At 45.8% G+C, this 24757-nt stretch overlaps 1 protein-coding gene and 1 pseudogene across 6 annotated transcripts in view; one reads left to right on the top strand and one right to left on the bottom strand.

Moving 5' to 3' along the window:
- Positions 1-24757, top strand: part of CDK5R2 (cyclin dependent kinase 5 regulatory subunit 2) — a 42614-nt gene that overhangs the window by 1024 nt on the left and 16833 nt on the right. The window contains exon 1 of one of the 5 annotated variants that reach the window (XM_081920746.1): positions 19788-19928. The exons of 2 other annotated variants lie outside the window; for them this stretch is intronic. The gene's annotated coding sequence lies outside the window, so the exon portion shown is untranslated. Of the gene's footprint in view, positions 1-19787; positions 19929-24757 lie in introns of those variants that run through there. 2 more of the 5 variants (XM_081920745.1, XM_081920747.1) reach the window with 2 other exon arrangements.
- Positions 17471-19704, bottom strand: LOC309375086 (A-kinase anchor protein 4 pseudogene; annotated as a pseudogene). Its single transcript has one exon. The product of its transcript is annotated as an A-kinase anchor protein 4 pseudogene (transcript).

Here is a 24757-nt window from a genome sequence, read left to right on the forward strand (position 1 = left end):
TCTAGGGCTGCAATGTCAGGTCAGTTATTACTTAATAAGACAAATCAGCTTTAAACATTTACCCATAGACTTTCAAAATGTAGTTGAATAGCAGATCTGAATTCTTTTTAAATGACTTATAAAAACAAAGACTTCAAACAAAAATCGAGGTGGCAAGCTTCATCTTGAAAAAGACAAATTCCAAATTCTGTATGAGAGAGAAAGTTTATCAACACTTCCTCTTGTCCTGCTGCTTTCCCCCAAGGAATACTGCTCTTTAGCGCTCACTTGGAGCAAACAGCAATTTGGATGAAAGGCAGTATAGAAATTTAATAAACAACATCAATATTCCAATGCACAGTGTGCTGCCCTGGATGAGCTAACTTTTCCACCTGCACAGAGCAATTTTCCTCCTCAAGAGAGAAAGTGTGGTGCTTTGCATTGCATGCTGGGTTTGGACTCAAAACTCACCTGAGCCGCAGACTTAGTGGATGGGGGTTGCGGGGGGGGGTGAGTTGGATGAGGCTTCAATTACCCTTTTGTAAAGCGGGCCTAGTAATTGCCTCCTTCTCCTTGTTTGATAGGGATAATAATATAGTACTTCAAAGTGTGTGCAAATGCCAAGTACATGATTAATAGGAATAATAAAGTGCAAACAGGGCAGTTTGCTCTGAGCATGTGAGTGTTTCTGCTGCCCCCCAAACAACAGGCTCTTCGGGGTAGCCTTGGACCAAACCTTGCATTGAGCCCAGCCCATTTCAGTTCCCCTCTACTGCAGGGCTGGCAGAAAACAGGTTGGAACTGGCCAGGGAGGAATCCTCTTTGATGGTGGGTGTCCTGCTGCTCTGAGCTTCTGAGAGCTCAGCCCAATTCTGTGCTGGGTGAGGGGATGGGAGGGCAGTGGGCCATGCTACTCTGAAAACACACAGAAAGCTGGAAAAGATGGACCCTGTGACTTCCTTCTCTTTGAAGCATCCAGCATCTCGGTGACATCTTGCCTTTTCCAGGGTTTCCCTCTCCTGCTTTGCTCCTGCCCAACTGAAATAGTATTTGTAATTCCTCATTCTGAGACCTGGCTGGAGGTCAATGCAAGTTGAGATGCCTTGATGATGTTATGAGCCATAGGCTGGCAGAGGCCACCTTGATTCCTGGCAAGTTCTATTTTTACTTGTGCATTGCCGGTATAACATAGTGGATGAGAGTGTAGGCCTTGAGCTGGTCAATCGATGGTTCAACTATTGTCTCAGCCAGAGACTCACTAGGTCACCTTAAGCAAGCCATTCTTTTCTTGGCCCTCGTTTGCTGAATGGAACACTAATACTGGGCTGCCTTTCAGGGTTGTTGACCTTTCAGGGTTGTTGACTAGGCCCCTCCAACTCTATGATTCTCATTGCTTAAGCCAGGTGTAGGGAACCTGTGACCCACCAGATGTTGAGCACCATTGGCCATAGTGGCTGGGGCTGATGGGAGATGGAGGACCACACGTTCCCCACCCCTGACCATGCTGCACTGTAGCAACCTGAAAGCTACTTCCACTGTTGGAGACAGTATGCTTCTGATTGCCAATTACTGGAACCCACAGGAGGGAAGAGTGCTGTTGTGCTCAAATGCTTCTTGTGTGCTTCCTGCAGGCATCTGACTGGCACTGTAAGAACAAGATGCTGGACTAAATGGGCCACTGCCTTATCCTGCTGGATCTTCTTATGTTCTTAGCTTGGGGTTTATGGCCCCCGTCAGAATTTTTCTTTTTCTTTTTAAAGGACCAGCTCAATTCATTGGGTGATAAGAATAGTGACTTATTTTATTCAATTACTAAAACGTGAGAGCATTTCCGTACTGGTTGTTAGTGCCATTCAGTGCTGATTTGAGGTGCCTATAAAGCATATCCGACCTGCCCTGCTTGTGTTTTATGTATGTATTTATTTGTATTTATAGCCAGCCAGTCCCAGGGCAGGTTAACAACAACTGTATATCAGGAGATGTAAAACATCTGACCTGCATCTGAAAGGCGTTGTCTGTGGTATGGGCACATTCTTAATGCATTGAACATTTTACTGGGTTGAATAATTCTCCATGGCAAAATAGATGTTTAACCTTTTAAAAAAGGGGGGAGAACAAAGTGATTTATTGTTGGTACAATAAAAATCCAGCCCCTAACATTATTTACTGTTGTTGTTATCATCAGCATCTTCATCAGTATCATTATTAATTAATTAATTAACTAACCCCCTTTTACTTTCATCTCAAGGTGATTCATATGTCCACAGTGAGGAACACGAGATTGCTCCAAAAACAAATATGTGCTGTATTGAGTAGATTTGGTGTGCTGAAGTTGTTAGTGGTCTCTCTGTGTGAGTCTCTGCCTAGGTATGATTTGGATGCATGATTTGGGTTGACTATGGCAGGACAGATAAACCCAATTAGAAACCCAGTTACTGAGAAGGAATCAGGACTTGAAAAACTGGTTTTCTTATTCAGAGAAGAGTAACAGCTCAGAGACTCAACAGACCTTGGATGCTGTCAACATATTATCTGACCCTGATTCGGTGTCTTGAATTGCAGCTTGATCAGAGGACATAGAAAAGGGTAACCTAAATGCCACCACCACCACCTCACAAAAAACCCTCAACTTCCATCTGCATATCAAGTTGCTGTTAAAAGCACAAAATTGGAACAGGTTTTTTCGTCCTTGCTTTGGTCAACTGGTAACACTATGAGCAACAGCTGAAAAGCTCACCATTGTTATTTACTGGGGTGAGTGTCCCCTTGTGGCCCCTTCCAACTCTAGAAGTTTTATGATTCTATAATTTGTTTGCAGCAAGGTTAGACAATGTTGCATCAAGCAAATGTTATCCCACACTTTCCAGTGTGTTTCCCCATCGCTTTCCTTACCGCAAAAAGTCCAGTCTTTGTGGGAGGTGGGTTTGTTGCACAAGACCTCCAGAACGAACCACTGGGCCTTCTAGCCTGGCACTGCCTCCATTTACTGGCAGCGCGACTCTCCAGGGGTCCAGACAGGAGTCTCTTCCAGCCCCATGTGGAGATGACAGGGACTGAACCTGAGACCACTGAGCTGCAATCATTGGGTAGTGTAGGCAGGATTGAGAAGTGTACTATGGTTACCCTATTCTGTAGCTCACTCATAGCAGAACCCATGCCAGTAGAGGCTGGTGTGGCTCGACCACTGATCTGCCCCAGGTTGGTTGGCTCTTACCTTGCTTTGGGAGCTGAGGTGAGCTGCGGTTTGATGATCCAGCACATTCCCAGCTGCCGCTTGGGCGAGGCCAGATGCCCAAGAACGATGCCATGTCTAGCCAGGCTGCAAACAACCAAACTCCAGCAGGCCATAACTCTGTAATTACTGCAACATAGACAGTGGGGCTGGGGTGGGGGGGAGAACAATTCAAACCTGCGTATATAAACACTGCTGTGCTATCTTCTCCCTGGCATCACCCTCGGGCTCAAAGAAAGCTCTAATTTTAGGGCTTAAGAGTGGGGGTGGTTGTTATTGAAAGGGCTGTGGCCAAACAGAGCTTTCATCTCGGCTGGCTGAGGAAGAGCACATGGGGTTTCAGGATGGGTGACTGGCTGCTGGGAGCCCTTCCCTCAGATGCAAGGGCAGCTCCGGATCTGGGGGTGACGAAGCCTTGTCCTTTGAAGCCTGCATTTCCCTGGCACTCCACCCCGTACCATCCTATCATTGCACTGCTGATCAGACATTTCCATTGGGTGGAGGTGGGGTTGCACAAGAGAATCTGACCCAACTGCTAACTCTGGAAAAGAACCTCAGAGGTCTCAGCAACAGAAAATCATGGCTTCCTGGAAACTCCCCCAAGTGGTTTTTCTGACCCCTAACAGATGCTCATTGCTGTCGTACAAAAAGCTTCTGTAGGAGATGGTTCCAGAGCTTCCTGGGCTAAGGAGATGAGTTTGCCGGAGGACCCCTTCAGCTACAACCAGTTCCTTCTTCTCCCTATTTTTGGCTGACCTTTGGAAATATTTAATCTCCCTCTTCTTTTCCACAGCTTCATAGAATCATAGAGTTGTAGAGTGGAGAGGTACCTTGAAGCAAACCACCTGCAATGCAGGAATCACAGCTTGAAACCTGGTATTTTGTGGCTTCCTTGAAACTTAGCGTCCATCACATCTTGCTTTCTCTGTTGACCTTTTCTAAAAATCTTGGGTGTGAGGCAGATACTTGGGTTTGGGGTTGTTGTTTTTTTGTATCGCTGTATGAAATGTCTATCAACAAGGCAGATACTGGATGCACGGAGGGAAGAGAAACAGGCTTAGATGCGGCAACTGGATCTAAACAAATCTGCTCTAATATTTGTGGGTTCTTGATGTCTGCTTGCTAATCCCCCTGAAATTCTTTACAAATTGGGAACCCTGTGGGTGTGGGTGTGGTTGTTAATAATTGTGAGCCATATCCGTGGACTGCTGTAACATAGTCTTCCCTAACATCTGCTAGGGACTTTTCTCAACAGCAAGGCATAAGAACATAAGTAGGACCAACCAGATACCTCTGGAAAATCCTCAGTCTGGGCCTGAGCACAGCAGCACACTCCCCACTTGTGCTTTCTAGCAACTAGTGTTTCAGATTCATACTGGCTATGATACTGGATATCCAGCCATCATGACTAATGGCCATCGAGTGCCATATCATCCATGAATATTTCTAATTCCCTTTTAAGATGCTGACTGTTACCGTGTCTTGATCCATAGGTTTATGTGCTGAATCTCTCACCATCCAGCTTCATCGGATGGCTTCAGGTTCAAGTATTATGAGAGAGGGTGAAAAATGTCTCTGTCCACTTTGCCTACATTGTGCATAATTTCATAACCTCAACCAAGGGCAGGAAACTTTTTTCAGCCCAAATGCCACATTCTATCATGGTCAGCCTTATGGGGGGCCACCTAGCTGGGGTTGGTTGGGCCAGAGTAAAAAAAAAATGGACGGCACGACATATGTGACTCTTGCCTTTATACATTCAATCAGCAGGGTACATTCAATCCATGCAAAATCCAGAGGTTTATACGCACACATTTTTCCATTCAAGCAAGCAAGAGGCAAATTTCAGTTGAAGGATGTATTCCAGCCAGGCAAAAGAGGAGGAGGTGGAGCAGGGCCAGGAAGTGGCATGGGAAGACTCTCAAGGGCCACTTAGAAAGGGCTGGAGGGCCACTTTGGCTCCTGGACCTGGGCTTCTTGTTCCCTGATCCTTCCTCCCTTGCCTGCCTATTTCCTAAATTTAAAAGCCCCAAATGTTGTAGGATTTCCTCGTGGAGGAGTCACTTCAGTCCCTGATCATTTTGGTGGTTCCTTTCTGGTGGATCTTGACCAAAATTCATATCTTAGATACATTTATATAGCACCTTTTCCTCCAAGGATCTCAAAAGGGTGTACATGATATTACCCCCCCCTTTATTCCTCACCACAACCCTGTCAGGTAGACAGTGACTGGCCCAAGGTCACCCAGTGAGGTTCATGGCTAGGTAGGGATTTGATCTCTGATCTCCCAGGTCCTAGTCTAACACTCTAGCCACTACACCACACTGACCCCCCCCCCCCGCTGTGCTAGTTTCTGAGTTCTCTGTAGCTCTTCATCAGGCTAGATGGTAAAACTGAGCAACAGGAGCTCAGGCAGAAGAAATAAAGAAGAAATAATTGCTGGTGTTGAAGCCAGGAAAGTCTGCCTCTGGTCACAGTCTTAAGTTTGAATGCAGAAGGAGGCAGCAAGCATTCAAGTGAACCTCTGCAAATAAATGGAACAGCAACCCCAAGTGTACTTAAATGGAAGCTGGTCCCACTGAAAATAATGCTCCTTACTTCCAAGTAGGTAAGCAGAGTTAGGCTCATGCCATTGGAAGCAGGAGACCTTTCAGCGCAGTATCCACTAGCAATGATGCCATTATGTCAAAAAGTCTTCAGCAAAACTCAATAGCCTGGTGTTTTCACAAATGAAGGGATGAGGTCATAGAAGGCCAACTCTCCATTTGGAAAAGTGGGGAGAAGTTCTTCCCTTATCTCATTCTTGCGCTTCCCCCCAGCCCCCTGCGCTGGTCAAACTTTTCTCCCAGGTGCTGTTTTGCACCCTCCATCAGGCCTGTGGCATCTTGTATGTTTTTTCTTGTGTGCATAACAATTATTCTTTTCTTTTTTTGACTCAGCTAGTAATTAAACTAAATATTTTTTTAAAACAGTATGGGCATTCAAGTGTAATGAATTGGCCCTAGCAACCACTAGAGGGAGACATTGGGCAAAGATCTGGACTACAAGCAAGATGCATAGCTTTATTTTGTGTTTTCCAGGCATGCCAAGCAGTAACCTTCAGGGACATAGGTCAACCTCTTTCTTCATCTCACTTAGTATTGACTGCTGCTCTGACTAGCAGTGATTCTACAGAGTTTCAGAAGTTTCACATCACTATCTACCTCATTTTTTAATCTGAGGACCTTCTGCATGACCTCTGCCACTAAACTATGGTCCTTTCCCAAGTTCCTCCATACACTCCACATATTCGTAAAAGAGAAAATAACAGGTACACTTAGTAATAGGAGAAAGCACATATTTTCATTAAATATATTGCCAAAGAAGATGGGTCCTAAAGCATTAATAAGGTCCTGTTCTAAAAGAAAAGTACTGTGTTCAGAGCTCTCAGTCTGTGCACTAATACTTTGCAGAGCTAAAAAGTACCTACAGAAGTTGCATCAGGATATACCTAGACTGCAAGCCTATTGTTATAGGATTGGGATTGAGCTGGATGCCCTCTCAGGGTTCCTGCCAGCCCAGCAATATTATAGCTACAATATCTGAGTCTGCAGAAGGTGTGTGTGTGTGTGTGTGTGTGTGTGTGTGAGAGAGAGAGAGAGAGAGAGAGAGAGAGAGAGAGAGAGAGAGAGAGAGAGAGGGAGGAACAAAAAGACTGGGACTGAAGCTGGAAAGTGCACACAGAGGCCTGACATGTTCTCTGTGCCAAATCCAAAGCCATGCTGTTGGAACCTGTCCCCTTATAGAAACCTAATGGGAGAACAGAATCTGTTGATGTGTTAATGCCATGGACCCTTCCATCTTATGCTCATATATATGTGTAAATAAATCTTATAAATCGCACAGGCGCCACAAGTCTCCAGTGACCATCATTTCATTCTAGTCTCCAGAGGCCATTCAAACCCAAGGGTGTGCTGCTGCTGCTGCTGCTGAGACCCTTGTAACCTCTCACTTTGTAGTTTTTGTACCACTTTAACAACCATGGCTCCCTCACCCCAATAATTTTGGGGATGCAATTTGATACAGTGCTGATAATTTTCTCTCCCTGAACTCTGCCCCATAGCTCCCCAGACCTGCATTTCTAAAGGTTCTCTGGCAAAAGCCCAGTGAATGACTATTAGATCAGTCTGAAGCTGTTGTGTAAATATGTCCTAACATTCTGCCCAAACCAAAGTCTTATAGTGCTTTTAGAAGACGCCCAGGTCTGGGCAAACCTCTGGAGCCAAGGAATTCTAAAACTGGGGAGAAACCACCAAGAATGTCACTCTGTGTGTCCTTGTTTGCCTAATATGTTACACAAATGCTGTGCTTAACTGCTTTAAGATAGGAGTAGGCAACCATTTTTCTGCTAAAGGTCTCATTCTCTTAGAGATAGCCTGACAGAGGCCACGTGCATGATGAGAGCTGATATTTCTGAGGGATCTGATCAACACTGTTCCATACCAATCATCCATTCAGCCCACGCACAAAAGGGATGCCATTTTGAGATCTTTCAGAAGTGTGGGTTGTGGATCAAAAGAGCTCTGTTCTCTGCCCAAGTGCAGAGGGGATTTCCTTTAAAAGAATGGATCTGTCCAGATCTGTGCTTTCAAAGTGCTTAGCTCTGCCTGCCTGGGCGGAGATGTCTTTTAGTATGTATGTATGTATGTATGTATGTATGTATGTAATGCAATGTATGTATTTTCTTACATTTATATCCCACCTTTCTTCCACGATGAAACCTAAGGCTGTGTACCTGTTGGTTCTCAGGTGGTCACCCATCCAAGCACTGACCACACCACACCCAAGCCCTGCTTAGATTCAGCAAGGTGGCAGCCTCCTATAAGTGCATCCAGATTGATATTTTGAAAGCACGCATCTTACTCACAGCTTTGCAGCCCAATGGCCACATTATGTATTTCACACTTTTTAAATAAGAAAAGAGGGGGGGGCGCTTAAACTGGGTACTTTTATACTGAAGGGGAAAAGCAGCCATGTGACCCCAGTCTTGAATCTGCTTCCAGTGTGACTCGTGACCAAATTTTTGCTCTGATAACTATTTACCTTGTTTGCAACCAGCAGTGTGCATTTGATTATAGCAAGAAATGAGTACAATCTAGATCAGGAACATGTTCTGAATAGGGACTACATGGCTTCTTCACCTCCACCACCACCACCACCGCCTCCTCTTCCTTCTCCTCTAAATAAGTGACCAGCTTAAGCTTGTTTTTTGAAATAACCAAACTTGTAATTTGGCTGTAAAAATATTTTAGAATTTCGTCAGCTATGCCTAGAAGACAACAGGAGGTCGGAGAGTGCAGATGCTGAAAGAATGGTGTAATGTGCTTCTAGCAATCAGGCCCTCCTCAAAGGTGGGCTGCTGGATCCTATCTCAGCAAGTGTTTCTCAGCAGTCCCCCAGGGCATCCCCACACAGAGTGTATTGCAGTTGACTAGCTTCAAGGTTATGAACTGCGTTATGATGGTCTCCAGAGACCAAATTTGAAAGCAAAGACTGTATCCTTCTCTTAAAGCATTTTCATCAGTCCAAAGGGTGGAGAACCTGTAGCCCTCTGGAAGTTGTAGAGATACAACTTCCACCATCTCTCACTATTGACTGTGCTGGTTAGCTGAGGATTGGAGGGGAGCTGGGACGATTTCCCCATTCCTGTATCAGACCAATTCCCTGTAACTCTGAAATGGATCGTGACAATTTTTCAAGAGTTCTCCTCTGGCAAATAGATTTGAGTCTGGATTCCATTTGTGTTGTATGTTTTGGGGATGAGTGTTGTGGGGTAGAGAGAGGGCGGGTAGAGACGGCAAGAGTGAGCAGAAAGAAACAGCCTTGGCCTGTAGATTCCCTTGTAATCAAAAGCAGGTGACCCTGCCAAGGGAGAAATGCCCTTTTTTCTCCTGCCATTTTGTGGCTGCCTAAGTACAGGCTTCGTCACTTGCGCAGCCCGGCTTGAGTTGGGTGCTTTTGCCAGCACCGCGTGTGCCTTGCACAGCTGGTTTAAACAGCAGCAGCTGTGTGAAGCGGTGACATGTGGCACCCTCCCCACCACGACCCCAAACCACACTCCCACACATTGGGGAGAGAAGGAGAGAGAGGCAGGCACAGAACGAGGAGGGGGGGTGTACAGGAGCATTTCCCCAGCAGACCAAGGCAGCTCTCCCTGGGGGAGGGAGGGATCCACAAACAGAACAAAACAAAAAAATCTTGATGAGGCTAAGTAAAGGGGGGAATAAAGGGGTTGTTGGATGCGTCCTCTTAATCTAACCGATGTGGCCTCATTGTCCCCAGATCGTCTCCCACAAGTTTGGAAGGATTTCAATGTTTGCGAGCCTTGCTGTGTGACTGGGTCACACTTTGTTTGCTGATTTCCATCCTGTCCAAGTTGCCTCTTAGTCTGTGCATTCACAGAGATTATACTACCTCTGACCACTTATCGAGCATTTGTCTTGATCTGTTTGTGAGGGGAGGTTATGAGATAACGAGAATCGTCCTGGTTTGCTCGTTGAGTGTTTCTACATTTCCTTTTTTGTTTCTGTGTTGACAAGCCCCCTGTCCATCATTCGCTCATGCCACACTTTCTTAACCACAAAAGGCCTGTTTCTTTCAAAAAGTAGATTTGTTGCACTAAGGCGGCAAAGCTAAATTCCCTGCTACGTGCTTGAATCCCCACAAAACATGGACAGTCTGGAGGCACTGAAAGGTAGGTCTGTTACCTATCGCTTACAGAAAAAAGGGCACACCCTCCCCTTGCTTCTGGGGTCTTGGGGTACATAGAGGAAAAGGTAGGACACAGAGAAGTTGGGGCAGGAGAGCTCTAGGTAAAGCTTTTTAAAGAAAGATATAGGCAGAGTATGAATTTAAGAGCAGCCAGGGAATCTTGACATGATTGTAGGAGCGGGCAAATTCTCCCAGAACCCAGGAGGATTCCCTGAGGCGTTGGGTGGTGATGAAACCAGAAGACCCCTTATCTTGTCCCTTGCCTTTAAAAGAACAACAAAACAGTCTTCCTCAGTGGCAGGCATTGGCTAATTACATATACTGCTGGTGAGAAATTGCTGCTATTTCTCCTATACCCTTCAGTATCTTTCCATACCAAAACCATTTTTGTTTGTTGGTCTTTAGTTGTACAACGCTGGTGGTGCTGTTAACTCTTGTTGGCAGTCTGTACATGATCCAGGCACTGACTCTAGAAGTGGTTGTCTGTATATGATGCATCGGGGTGGAGGTGGGGGACCTTTCTTAGCTTGAGGGCCACATTCCCTGGTGGGCAACTGTCTGGGGGTCACATGCTGGAGGGCTGACATGGCCAGAGGCAAAAATGGGCAGAGCAGTGGTTCTTAGCTTTGTACAGGAGACAACTTTATGGCCAGGCAAAAGTCGGAGGTTTCTATACACCTCTCCTGCATGCAACTCTCTGTTGTTGTTGTTGTTATGTTGCTTACTACAAAAAATTCTCTCGGTGACTTACTTTTTAAAAATAAAGCATAGAATACCAAATTAAAATACACAAAAATATTTAAAACACATTACTAATAATAGAAAAAGGGCACATCCCACAGCACCCAACTATCACCTATCCATTCTCTATTCAGGCAAGCCAGATGCATTGTCACAGATCAAGGATAGCTTCCAGCCAGGCAAAAACACTTTAGAAGGGAGCAGAGTAGCAGCAGTGAGGGATGTGTGATCACTGAATGGCCCTTGGCTAGCTGACCAGCTAGCTATGGAGTTACCTATATACCCAAAGTAGTGGGGTTACGATCCAATCTGTGATCTTGAACGGTCATCTGCAAAGCTTCCTTCCTGTCCACATCTAACATGGATGTAACTAAGATGCAGAAGTGGGGTAGGAAATCCAAAAGGCAGCTAGGAAGTCTGTGCAGGAGAACTCTAAAAAGACCAGTCCCAGGCTTCCATGGACACATCTGGCCAACAGGTGCTGGGAGCAAGCTGGAGTGTGAGTGCCCTCTGGTGGACTGAGCATGTAAGTACAGAAACATATACATTGACTGAAGGGACCACATTTGGGGCTTTGATAAAACACAACACCAGTGCAGATGGGATGCTGCTCCATGGGAAGGTGGGGATTACCTCCCTGCATACAGACAGCAGGCATGTCAGGAGTCCTAGATGTCATGAGAGTTTTCTATGTGTATGGTTTGGGGGCTTTATGAGACAGAGGGATGGAGCATCCCAACATGCAACTCCTCCAACATCTGAGCTTGAAATGGTATTAGCCATGCTGGGTCATACCAGAGGCCTCCTGTTTCTCAGAGTGGCCACCCTGGTGCCCATAGGAAGCTCACAAGCAGGACCAGCACACAATAGCTCTCCCTACTTATGTTTCCCAGAAATGCTGCCTCTGATCATGTGGGCAGTTATACAGCCGTCACTGCTAGCAACCACCCATAGCCTTATCTCCCATGAATTTGTACACTCCCATGCTCAAGCCATCTAGGTTAGTGGATCTCACCACATTCTTGCAGCACAGTCCAGGGAAGCTGTATAACTAACAGTAGTTCTGCTAAATGCAAAAACCGAGCAACGGACTCCAGCCTTCCCTGGCTCTCAGCAGGAAACTTGTATAACTACACGGCCCGCCTCTCAATTGTTTCCACTTGTCCTCAGGACAATGTCACCACAAGCCCCTTTGAGATGGCAGCCATAAAAACAGAGTTCCATCCCTGCTGTTCAAACAATGCTCATTTCTATTATTTAAAGTCCGCCTCACCCACAATATCCAAGGTAGTTTCCAAGAACAGAATAGATCCAGTCTTTTAGGAAGATATCATTTAAAAAACTGAAGTTAAAAAATAAAATAAAAAAGATATTCCAGCCAGATTTGGGGTTCCTGCTGGGTCTGCCTTTGTGAACTTGGATATTTTGAGCTTGTAAATGAGAAATTTGCATTCTGATTGTTATCCTGATCTGTGTCCAGCCTAGTATGATTCTGGGACACTTAGAACTGGGTCATGCCACTTACTTACATTTGGCTCAAGGAATGTTAAATTGACAGGTTTTAGTTGCCTTTCCTTACATTGTACAATATGAGTCAACACAAAAAACACACCCAGTGTAAAGGTAGCACCCTAAATTTCTAGAGTTCATCCTCTCTCATTTTGGAGAGATGAGGTGGTTTGTGGGTAACAGAGAAAGTGGGTTTTCCCCAGCCACTTTGATCTAATGGCAAAACTATTTCTTTCTTACCTGATTTGGCCACAAACCTGAAGCCTGAGATACAGGGATGGAGAAAGACACAGGGATCATCTAGTCCAACCTCTGTATTTGTATGTAACAGTGATATAATGAGAGCAGTGTGGCACCATATATCCACAGCATGGCTCACAAATATGTGTCACATTTGCTGAGCAAAGGGCTGTCAAGGATAAGCTAGAGACCCCAAATGTCAAGAAAGAAATTTCTTCCAGCTATTATGAACTACTGACATTGTTTTGCTGGGGCCTAGACTTGCTATTGCTCTGAAACCTTACAACATGCCTCCCTTTTGCTTGTGGCTCACAGTGAGGAATCTGTTGAGGTAGATAGTCCTATCTTCAGGCACAGAGCAGGGACTCCTTTGGTTCCAACCCCACAATTCCACGAGCGGAAGGATTATTTGTGGAGCAGGCTGGGAGATCAGGAGCTAGAATGAGACCAGAAAGGTCATGCCTGATAGTGGCATTGTTTTGGACGGAAGTCATTGTCCATATTAACTTGGTAATGGGGAAACCCCTAAAATCCTCAGATGCTCACACCATACTGAGTTATATTCCAACACTGTGGGCCTTGACAGAGGAGTTATGTAATTGGATTTTGTATGCTCTGTTGGTGGCCAAAAGCTGGATTGTACGTGTCCCCTGATTGCTCTGTGGTTGGGAGGCTGAGCCACTCTTGCACCATATGAAAAAGCTATCTTCAGCTAGCATCACTAAGAGAATAAACACTCAGACATCTGGGATGTGTACTTGTTTGCATGAAGTACATGCCCAGCAGACTCTATTGGGACCTATCCCAACTCAACCAAACCAAACCCCCTTTCCCTTTTTACTTTTGTTCTGATTGTATTTATTTCACTGTATGGCACTGCACTACAAATGTCTATTATCTGGTGCTGGTGTTCCACATTGGCAAAAATGTGGGGCACAATAAAATAATGTTATTGGATACCTGGCATGAGGATGGTCTAATCACAAAAGGCAGTGGGAAGAGGTACATTAATGAAACCAAATTTCTAGAGGGGCACAGAGGTTTCTCTCTGTGTGTTTTTTCAAACAGAGCAGGAGTGCCCCACAGGCCTCCATCTGACCCTTGGAACTCTCCCCAAGCCAAGCCCCCATCTGCCCATACTACACCCCTCACCAGCTCTGCTCTGCACCCCAAGTATTTTTACCTGTCTGGAATGCATCCTTGAACTCTGATAATGCCTCTTGCTTGCCTAGATGGCAGATACAGAGGTGTGTGTAGATACTAACCTACCATACACAGCATTCTCCTGATCCACCCAACTTGTGTTAACAAAAGAAAGATGACCTGACTTGTTTTTGAGAAACCCATGCTGGTTCTTACTAATCACAGCATCCTTTTCTATATGCCCACAGACTGGCTGCTTAATTATCAGTTCTACAACCTTTCCTGGTATCAATGTCAAGCTGACCGGTCTGTAGTTGCCTAGGTCTTCCTGACTCCCCACCCCACCCCGCTTTGAAGATGGCAACAATGTTTGCCCACCTCCAGTCTGCAGAGGCCTCACCTGTTCTCCAGTCATTCTTAAATATTATAGACAGAGGCTCTGACATTATGATGATAGCTCAAATGTTCAGGTATCTTATTTTTTATACAGTATTATGAACCCTACTATTCTATTGAGAGCCAGTGTGGTGTAGTGGTTAAGAGTGGTAGTCTCGTAATCTGGGGAACCGGGTTCGAGTCTCCACTCCTCCACATGCAACTGCTGGGTGACCTTGGGCTAGTCACACTTCTCTGAAGTCTCTCAGCCCCACTCACCTCACAGAGTGTTTGTTGTGGGGGAGGAAGGGAAAGGAGAATGTTAGCCGCTTTGAGACTCCTTAAAGGGAGTGAAAGGCGGGATATCAAATCCAAACTCTTCTTCTTCTTCTTCTTCTTCTTCTTCTATTCAGAGATCATGATCTACACCAATCTGGTACTCACTGCTGATTACAGTATAGCAGATCAGAAACAAGGGAGAGCCTGGCGTGGGCAAAATCCATAGTGCATGCTCAGACTGCAGCACACGCACGGCGGTATCCCTTCAAAACTGCCATGCAGGCATAAACCCTATTTAGGTGCTTACATTTTGGTGTATTTGTGACCTTCCATGCACTTGTGTGCATGGGTCAAGCTCTATGTGTGAATGCATGTATCCACTCAAGATGTGCAGCTCGGTGTGACGATCCCTAGTTTACGTGCAAACACACCTCTGCAGAGACACCTCCCTTGGCCTCTTTTGGAAACAGAATACCAGGCTAACTGGGTTGTGGACTGACCCAGCCAGGAGAGTCCTGTGTCCTTCTGCGTGCTGGCAAGCTAGGTGTTTGTATATCTGTAGGGCTCATGCACCTGCATGCATCTCTTTGTGTTTTGCTGTGTGCATTTACATGTCTGGGTTTTTGTTTTGTTTTGTTTTCGGCGTGTCACTCATGTCTCCAGGCCCAGCTCACTCCGCAGGAATCTCTAGCCGCCGGGCCCTGTTCTAGATGAATACACTTGAAAGCATTTTTTCTCTCTTAGCTACTAAATTTCCCTTTGAGAAGAAAGGAGTTGGCTCACTTCATCTTCATTAGTGTCGGGGAGCATTGAGGGGGGGGGGCTGCTTTTGCTGCAGTGCCACCCCTTCCAGCCTCTCACTTAGTCCCTCCCTCCTGCCCTGAGTCACTGGCCCTTTGGATATGGGCTTCCAGCCAGGAGGAGTTTGCTTCCTTCCCTGCACTGACCAGCCTCTCATTTTAATCCAAAAAGGTACCATAGAGGATATTATAGGATATCCAGGTTCATGGCTTTCAGTTCACCCTTTCATACTAATTGTAATTATTATTAGTAGTAGCTGTAGTTATAGTAGTAGTAGTAGTAGTACACCACCCTTCAGCCGAAGATCTCAGGGCTATTCACAAAAGAAAAATACAAAATGAGAATACAAAACACATAATAAAAACAAAAAACAAAAACTCCACTCCACAAACAGATTTAAAAAGCCAGAGAATGCTAATCAGCTGAATGCCTGGTTGAAATGTTTCCGCCTGGTGCCTAAAGATATATAATGAAGTCACCAAGCTGTTTTGATACTTTGCTGTAGAACTTCCAGAAGTTTATTTGTTGGTAACTTTGGAAGTGTTACCATTGGCTTTGTTACACCTCAACGCTTATAGTTTGTCATACCTTTTGTGGATGCAGATGCCATGGTTCATGAGATAGGTGCTCTAGGAAGATTGTCAGTTGCTGTTTAGGAAAACGGTTTCCGCACACTGACTTATGCCAGCCTGTTTTGTCTACCTATATTTCCCCCCATTCCAAATTGTGCTGTGTCGTACAAGTGGAAATTGACATAAGTGATGACTTTTCTTCTGACTACTACAGGACTGTATAAATATGTGTATTTGTCAAGACAGAATTCTCAATTGAGATTGAAACTTTAAAATCTTCTCCAGCCCCCCAAAGCAAGAGGTTGAGACAAAAAGGAAGCCTCTGTCAAATCTCTAGTGCTCCCCAAAAGTCTTGGAGAACAGGATACATCACGTGCTGATGCAGTGAATTCTGGGAATTTGTTTCCTAATTAAATTAGGGGGAAATAAATCACTAGTGCTTTGAAAGACAAAATATTAAGAGAATCAATCAGCCCAGTTAGTCCCTTCTGTTTGTCTACAAAGGAATCCTTGGAACTCTTTAATGAGTAGGAGGCAGTGTTTATGATGTATATGAGTAGCACAGGGAATGTGATGCACTGATTTATAGATGCTGTGTGCATCTCAGGGCCAAAATAAGTGCAGTGTGAGGATACAGGTGCCTGCGTTGCATTTGCATTTCCCCCCACTGTGAAACTAAATGTGAAGCAGATATGGGAGGGGCAGTTTAGATCTGGGAAAGGGCAGGAGCATTAAACGCCCCAGCCCTGCTGCTCCAAACAAAATAAGAACCCACCCCATAAAATTAGAGCCCCTTCCCCCATTTACTTTATGTGACAGCTTTCAAAAGAAAAAACTTAAAGAGATAGGCATATTTTCCTGTAGTTCCCTCCTCCCTCACAGAGCTACAATTCCATGCGCCCTTAAAAAGCTACAGTTCCCAGGATTCTTGGGTGTGTGTGTCTGTCATGTGCTTTAAATGTGCATTGAATGTGTTTTACATGTACAGTGTGGATCTGCCCTTGACTTTCAAGTGACCGCTTTAGGCTTTGACACTGAATGGCATTTGATTATAATTCACACACATCCATGTACTTGGCACTTTCTTAGGTCTTTGTGCACCAGAATTGTTGCTGCAATGAGCTCATTGGCATTCTAGGGGGCACACTTTTTTATGCCAGTGGCTGCTATGCTCTTCGCACGTGAAACTCTGTAGGAGCTGCTTCTGCAGGGGCTCCTACACCTGCTCTCTGCCCCCCGCAGCTGTGGTATGTGTGTCCTGGCACAGATCTCAGACATGTCTGTGGTTCACCAAAATTCCAGCCAGAAAGGAGAGACCGTGAAGGAAAGAGCATCATCCGGCTAAATGGATATTAGTGTTAGAAGCGAGGGAGGGCAGGAGGGGCCCTAACTGATCTCCCATTTATTCAGAGCTCCTCTCATGCAACCTTCACCAACCCTGGTGCCCTCTGTTTTGAACCACAACTTCCATTAGCCCCAGCCAGCAACTATTGGGAGTTGTAGTCCAAAACACCAGGAAGGCGCCAAGTTTTGCAAGGGCTGCTGCCATGTTTAAGGGTAGCATTTCAAACTCTAATGCAAAACAAAACATTGACCTGATTGGGTTTCTGGTAGATTTAATCCAAATGCGCCTCTAAGCTGAGAAGGGCTAGCTGAAACAGGGGCCTTCCTAAGATGTACAGGATCAAGAAGAGGATGGTGGTGTACTTTCTAACCCTGTCCCACCTACCAGAAGAAGTCCTGTTAGTCACTATTGTTTCTTTGGGTAACACCTAGCAACTAGCTGACTGTTACCGGTCTACTTTTGTTAAGCTTGGGTGAGGGAATTAATAACAGGGCCTCTCTCCTCTTCTGACTTTTTAATGTTTGCTTTTAATCGATGATCTTGCCCAGCTACCGTTTTATCAACCAGTTTGAATTCATGCCACTGCTGCTTGCAGTGGGGCTGTGATGATGGTATCTAATTAGCTAATACCAGAGCAAATGCCTTTAGTTATGAAAAGAGAGATCATCTTCATCACAGATTCCATCAATTGGTTGATAAATGTGCTCGAATCCATCTTGCTCCATATTGTCATATGCATTTGATGTTGCTATGTTGGTTCTGGTTTGGGAAGCTCCTTCCCCACCAAGGCCTCTGCTTCTATCCCCTGTTTTTGTCCCCGCAGTTCTCGTCTAGATTTAAGCCAGCCTCGTCCAAAATCTTCTGGACCATGGACATTATGAGGTGTCCTTTATCTTTCAGGCTGTCCGAATGGCAGGGGTCTGCTTTTCTGTCACATGACCTGTGTGAGAATTTTGGGCCACAGCTCCCCTCCGCCCTGTCATAGTCACGGGGAATGTAGCCATATGAGGAGGTGTTGCATTCACGAGGTCTACAGTCTTTGTTCTTTTCCAGTAGGTGCTGCTGTATCTGCTGCAATGCTGTTACCAGAAGCTCTCTAGCATACAGATCCAGGGATTTCTGGTCCGGCACCTTGGTTCCTGCTGGAAAATGTTTCCTTGGGCATGGGCCACCTGCTCTTTCCTTTCCATAGTCACAAGACTCCCTTTTCATGGATGCAAACTGCATGCCCTGACTGCAATGGCCCCGGGCCCCCCCTGCTTTATAGGTTGCAAAGGTGAAGTTTTGAGCTCTGTACTGCTTATCGTCTCCCAAGATGAGTTTAAACAAGCGCTTCACCATGACTTCCAAAACCTCCGCGGTCTTCTGGGTTCCAGCCTTGTAAAGGTTCCTCTTCAGTCCACAAACAAAATCAGAGTCTGTCATGAGCGCCCCTGTGATGTTGTGCAGGTTTTTCATGGAGGAGTCTATTAAGTCTGATACGATTTCCTTGGTGTGCTTCATAAGTACCTCTTTCAAAACGGCACATGCTGGCGGAGGGTGCCTACCTTTCTGGACTCTCATGGTCTTCAGGAAAGACAGCATCATGTCTGAAGCAACCTGATTTGCATACACCATCATCCCTTTGCTTATGGAAGTCATGTCGTCTGCTTTCCTTTCTTTGTCCATATACATGGCTTCATGTTGCTTGAAGTCATTGTGGTTTGCCATGTCCCCTGAAAATGGGTCGTCCCTCTTGATTTCTGGAGGCGTCTTGCATCGTTCCATATTCTCAGCTATATTCACCTTGTTCCTGTTGCTGTGGGGGCTAATCATATGGCGGGTGCATTTCCCTGAGCTTTCCCATTTCTCCTTGATCTCCTTGCGTGTCATTTCAACAACTAAGTTGCAGAGCTTATTGGCGTAATAGGCAATGTCATCTGAGTTCCCTCCCTCACTACCGGCGCTGGAAGAAGTGTTGTTGTTGTTCCTGGATGCCAAGTCAAGTACCTTAGTCTTGCGAGGCTTTCTTAAGGATGTCAGTGCATGCTGGAATCCAACTGCATATTTCTGGAGGTCATTGTTGAGCCAGCTGACAACATTGTCATCATCAATGGAGCCTTGCTTGAAAAGGCAAACTGCTCCCTCAGTATTAAAGCAGCTGTTTTGCTCATTGTCCTTGATTATGATGACCTCCCTCTCTTCCATATTCGCCAAGTCCAGCTCATTGTCAGGGTCAGAGATGTACTTGGATCGACCAGTAGCTCCATTTCTCTCCTTTGAGTTCAGGTTGGCAACGTCGACAAAGCAAATCACTTTACGTTCCTGGTCTTTATGTGTATCAGGGCGGTAGAGGTTTATCTTGCACACACCAGCCTGGCTGCTGAGCCAGTCTACTTCCTGTGCCATCTTTGTTAGTTACAAGTAGAAATGGATCAAGAGCTGTGCAGTGTTCTTCTTCCAGCTGAGCAGCTTGGATGACCCGGCCAGACTTGGGATGTTGGCTCCTCTTAATCTTCCATGCTCTTTCTACCTCCAGGTGGTCTTCTCACTTATGTGGACACATAACAGCAGTGGTGACTTCACAAAGCATCAATGTTTTTCCACCAACCAGCAAAGAGTTGCCAAATGCTTTAGCAAGAGTGTGTATTTCCACCACTACTGTAACCAGGGCTGTAGAGAGTCTTTCTTTTCAGATGAGCTGCTTTGGTGACCCTGCTAGACTCAAGATGTTACCTCTCTTATCTTTCCATGCTCTTCTGCCAGCAAGGGACATTTTCACTTGTGTGGACATGTAGCAACAATGACATCACAAAGCATCCAACCCACCCACCAACCAACTAACCAACCAACCAGGGAGGTGCCTGTGTTTTAGCTTTGTAATTTTCTTAAACTATCATCTAGATGAGGATTAAGGCAATTCCTTTGAGCAGACAATTTGATGACCAAGAGAATAAGTAGAAGCATGTGGATCTCTGAGCAGGTAAGAAAGAGACCCACTAGGAGGCAGACCCAGTTTATGTGTTTCATCCTGTTTCATCTTTTGATGGATCCACATTTCAGGTTAACCTGGTACTTGCTAATGCTATTTTTCAGAAAGTATGTTTACCTCTTTCTTTTTGTGGGGAGGTTTCCTACATCTGGAATTCAAATGGAACATTTACATTGGCTAGACAGTTCATTCCACTTTCTGTCCTGCATTAATAGCCCTCAGGGGTGATACAATCCAGACTGAAATGTGTTTGTAGAATCAGCTAGGAAAACTTTCACATCCAGGTCTGATGTAAACTTATCCAGAAGTAAGCAGCACTTCATTAAGGACAGCACTGAACTAAAGTTACTCATCACTTGTTGCAATCATTTTTTGCATTGCTAGAAAATGCCTTTTTTTTTGACACTATGCAAAAATGTTTGCTTTTTGGTTAAAATTGCTATCATTTCCCAATACTGATGCCAGCATATACAGCCAAATCCAATTGGTTGCTTTTACTCCCATGATTTTATTTACTGGTGTCGAAGAACATCATAATGTCAGATGTAATACTAAATAATCATTTACATATATAGTGCTTTGATAAGTGTTCAAAGTGCTGGGATTACATTTTCTTTTAATCTTTACAACCTATCCCTGTAAGGTAGTATTATTATTTCTGTGTTGCAGAGGGGGACAGAGGCTGAAGGGGAAATTCTTGCTCAAGGCCACCAAATGAGCTCCATGGCAGAAGTGAGAGACAGACCAGGTAGTGTTCTGCTGCTGTTCTGCTCATTACATGATCTCTGATTGGCCTGGATCACCCACAGGGAAATTTCTGTTCCAGCAAAATTGTTAGATTCAGTTGCCAGAAGCAATCACACCAATGTGATATGTCTGGCAGCCATCCCATGGTAAGCCAAAGGACACTACCTCCACCCCCTGGATTGAGCCCATTTGCATTATATTTTGTCTCATCATTCTCCCAGCCCCTTTTGGGCAGCCCCTTCCCCAGTGCTTTGGGAATGGAGCTATTAGCATTGTCGCTGTATTCCAAGGATGTTGCATTTGCTCATGGATGATTTCTGCTGGATTTGCTGCTCTCCGCTCATGAACAGGCACAGGTGGGCAGGCCAACTGTGAACCAGATTGGGCAAAAAGCTTAGTCCACATCCCAGGTTATCTGTGCAAGTGGTCGCTTTCATGCCATATGCTGGCATGCTCTAATCTTTCAAGCACGGGCTTTAACAAAAAGGAACCAGCCAGCTTCCACAAGCCGAAGGGAATAAAGAAACCAGAGAAGAACAAGCCTGCCTCCTGGTGGCAGATTCTGGGGTGGTACTCAGCAGCAACATTAAAATGAGCTCTGAGGCCCCATCAGCTTTCACCAAACTGGTGCCCCCCAGATGTTTCGGACTACGACAGCCATCCGTCACAGCCAGGCACTAGGTTGGCAAAGGCTGTTCCACTGTTCTGTACTCCAGGGGTTGAATTTCCTATTCCTCTGGGATTAGACCCTCCTTTGTTTTGCCCGTCTGATGAGATTTTATTAAAATACTGCACTCTCTGGCCTTTGGCAATATCCAGGTAAGCATTACTGGCTCACGGCACCATCTCGTACCTGTCTCAGAAGCTCAGTGGGACTTAACTCCCAGATACACAGGTATAGGCTTGCATCCTTAAAATGTAGCATAGAAGAGGAATGCTGCCATTCTTCAGGAGAAGTGGAAGGGATGCTGTGGGACCAAAGTTCAAGTCCCTATTTGGCCATGGAGCTCACTGGGGGCCCTTGGGTCAGACACAGCCTCTGAGCTTAACAAACTCGTGGGGTTGTTTTGAGGATACAATGGAGAGGGGGAGAATGATATATATCATATTAGGCTCCTTGGAAGACAGGTGGGATATAAATATAATAGGTAGATAAATGGGCATAGCCAGAATTTATGTTGTGTTGGGGAGGGGGGCAGAACTGAGCTATCTGCAATATGATTGATCAGTTAACTGAAAAATACTTAATTATTTTTATTTATTTACTTCAATTTGAGGGGCAGCTGCCTCTCTGCCCCCTGGTTACGCCCATGGGTAGAAAGTTGGGTAGGTAGATAGATAGGTAGGTAGATTTGAGATAGGTAAGTGGAGAAAGATTTAAGGAGCTTCTTTCCCTGCCTCCTGCCCACCAATATTATGTGTGTATGGCCCAGCTGTCTCTCTGCAGATGCTTCAGGGTGCTCTGGTATATATTTGATATGCAATGTTGTAGCACTGGGTATCTGTTTAAATTCTCAGGCTGGGATGGGTGGTGGCGCAAAATTGCTGCTGCTTTGGCTCTTTGTGTCAGGCCAGTGGGTCTGGTCTCGGGGCGGGTGTCACATTCCTCTGGCAGCCACAGACAGAAACTGGGGTGGGGGAGGTGACTTAGTCCGCCTCCCCCTCTGTGTGACAGAGCAACATTCTGTCTGGTCCCAGCCCCCACTTAAGCTGCAGGTGTGTGGGTGACGGGCGGGCAGCTCTCCCACTGACAGGCAAGGAGGCTTTGATGCCAGGGCTGGGGGAGGAGACAGCCCATGGACCCGAGTTCCTTTCCCATGGGCCTACGGTAGCTTTCCACATGCACCCTCCATCTCTTCCCATGACATAGTTTGCATTTCTCTCTCTATCTTATCTTGCTCTTGTTCTCCCTCCCTCCCTCTCTCTGTTCACTCCTCTGTTCCCAGCTGCGCCCCGGTTGTTTTATGGTTCTCAGCCCTGGGCCTCCACTAGTTCTCCACCTGTGCCCCCACCAACCATCTTGATGAAGGAGGAGATGGCAGGTCTGCTTGATAACAGACAGGCAAAACAAAGACCTTCTGTGCCATGATGAGTAAGGGAAGAGCAAGGAGGGGTGCGGTGAATGTCTTGTACACACCGGACAAAGAGACCTGATCAGTAGATTTGAGTGTGTGCATATGATGTGGGATTGCTAAAATATTGTACCTGTCATTTCTGGAGCTGACATATACTGGGCTGGCTGGGACTCTTGGTGTGTGTGTGTGTGTGTGTGTGTGCGTGTGTGTGTGTGTGTGTGCGTGTGTGTGTGTTGAGGAGCCTTGCCTAGTATACACACAGGTTAAAGTGTTCCTCAGCATTAACTACTTCAAGCTGATAGTGAATCATCAGTTCTCTTCTCTGCTCCTGTTGTTGCACTGCGTTGCTCTGCTCTTCCTCTAAGACAGCCAGAAATGGCTGCTGCTGGAAGTGCAACACCGGACTCAGGATAACTCACAGCCCGATGTTACCATCCAAACAAAGGTATTTCCTGGCCAAATCCCAGAGCTTTCTTCCCAGCGATCAGTTCCATTCAGTGAAAAGTAGTACTGAACTAGCACTAACTGGCCTTTGAACACAGTTCCAAAACGGAGGCGATAAAGCTCTCTCCACCCACTGCCCTTCCTCCTTCTCCACAGTGTTTAATATTCCTTGCAATGACAGATTCCTCTTTTTATTCCCCTCCATGTTCTGGCCAATAATCTCTGAACAAGTGGCAATTATTTCCTGCCCAGCTGTCTGAAGGTAGCAGCCTTGCTGTTGATGCCAGCAGTAAAATGCCCTCTGAACCAGAGATGGAGGAGCTCTGGGTCTCCAGGAGGTATTGGAGTACAACTCCCACTAGCCCTGACTATTGGCTGTGCTGGCTGGGGCTGATGGGAGTTGGAGTCCAACAACATCTCGAGCACACTAGATTCCCCATACCTGCTGTGGACTCTGTAACTGGGAAAAGCTGACACCAGCAGCTCCTGTAGCATATTAGAAGGGGCTGGTTCTGTCTAGCCCTTTCCAAGGACTCTTGATTCTCCTGGAGAAGAGGCTGGGGTTGAAAATCAACACCCACCCAAAGACTTCCCAGCTGGCCCCAAGCACAGCCATGGATCTCTGAAATACCCACCCCCCATTTATGCCCTGTAGCCATTTTCTCCAGGGCTCTTTTAATGATTCCCTGTCCCACAATGTGAACAGCAAGTCAGACTTTCACACAGCCCTTTCCCCATCATTAGGCACCTCAGATGATTGTTCCTGTGAACGAGTCAAGAAGGGGGGAAATGAGTGTAAGGGCCTAAAAGGTAGGTGCTGCCTAAGCTGGTCTTTCTGTTTTTGTTCAGACATGCAGTTACTGTTATTTTTTCCTGCCTTGCTCCACTGGATCCAAGAACACCTCAGGGCCCATAATTTTATCACTGCTATGCAGTGTGCTGGCATAGATGGGATGTTCCCTGATCTCAGAAGGGGCAGCAGAATTGGGGCAATTCATGGTCCCCTTCATATAACAAGCACAAGGAAAACTTGGTAGCTTTTCTCCATTCTAGAAGGGAAGAGATACATGGGCAACCAGAGACCCGCATACAATAACAGAACATACAAAAAGCGTTGTGGATTGGTCGTAGATTTAGTGTCCCCCTCTGGTGGCAAGAATCAGAACTGTGGAGCTTGGCTTGGCTCTTATCCAAAAACTTCCGTTTCCCAAATTAGATACACTCACACACACACTTTTCACTTTTAGAGTGCAAAAATAACAGCCATTCACCTTCATAAGATGCCAGTTCCTATGTCTGTGGGTGAGTCTGGGTGAGTTAGTTCTTCAAGGACAGGTAATTCTGTTGCACCTCTGCAAGATCAGGTGAACCTGATGCAGAGATGCAGCAAAGCTATTCAGTTCCAAAGCTGAGGTGACTGGAAGGAGGTGAGTCCAAAGAGAGAGGGAGAAGGGGAGAGAGAGAGAGCAGGAGCGTTTCATGGTCCAATGTATGTATTTCTAACTAGATACCAGGAGTTCTTCCATGGCATGCTAATGTGCCTTGGCGCAATCC

Source organism: Podarcis melisellensis (genome assembly GCF_964234715.1).
Source record: "Podarcis melisellensis genome assembly, chromosome: 1".
NCBI classification, from domain to species: domain Eukaryota; kingdom Metazoa; phylum Chordata; class Lepidosauria; order Squamata; family Lacertidae; genus Podarcis; species Podarcis melisellensis.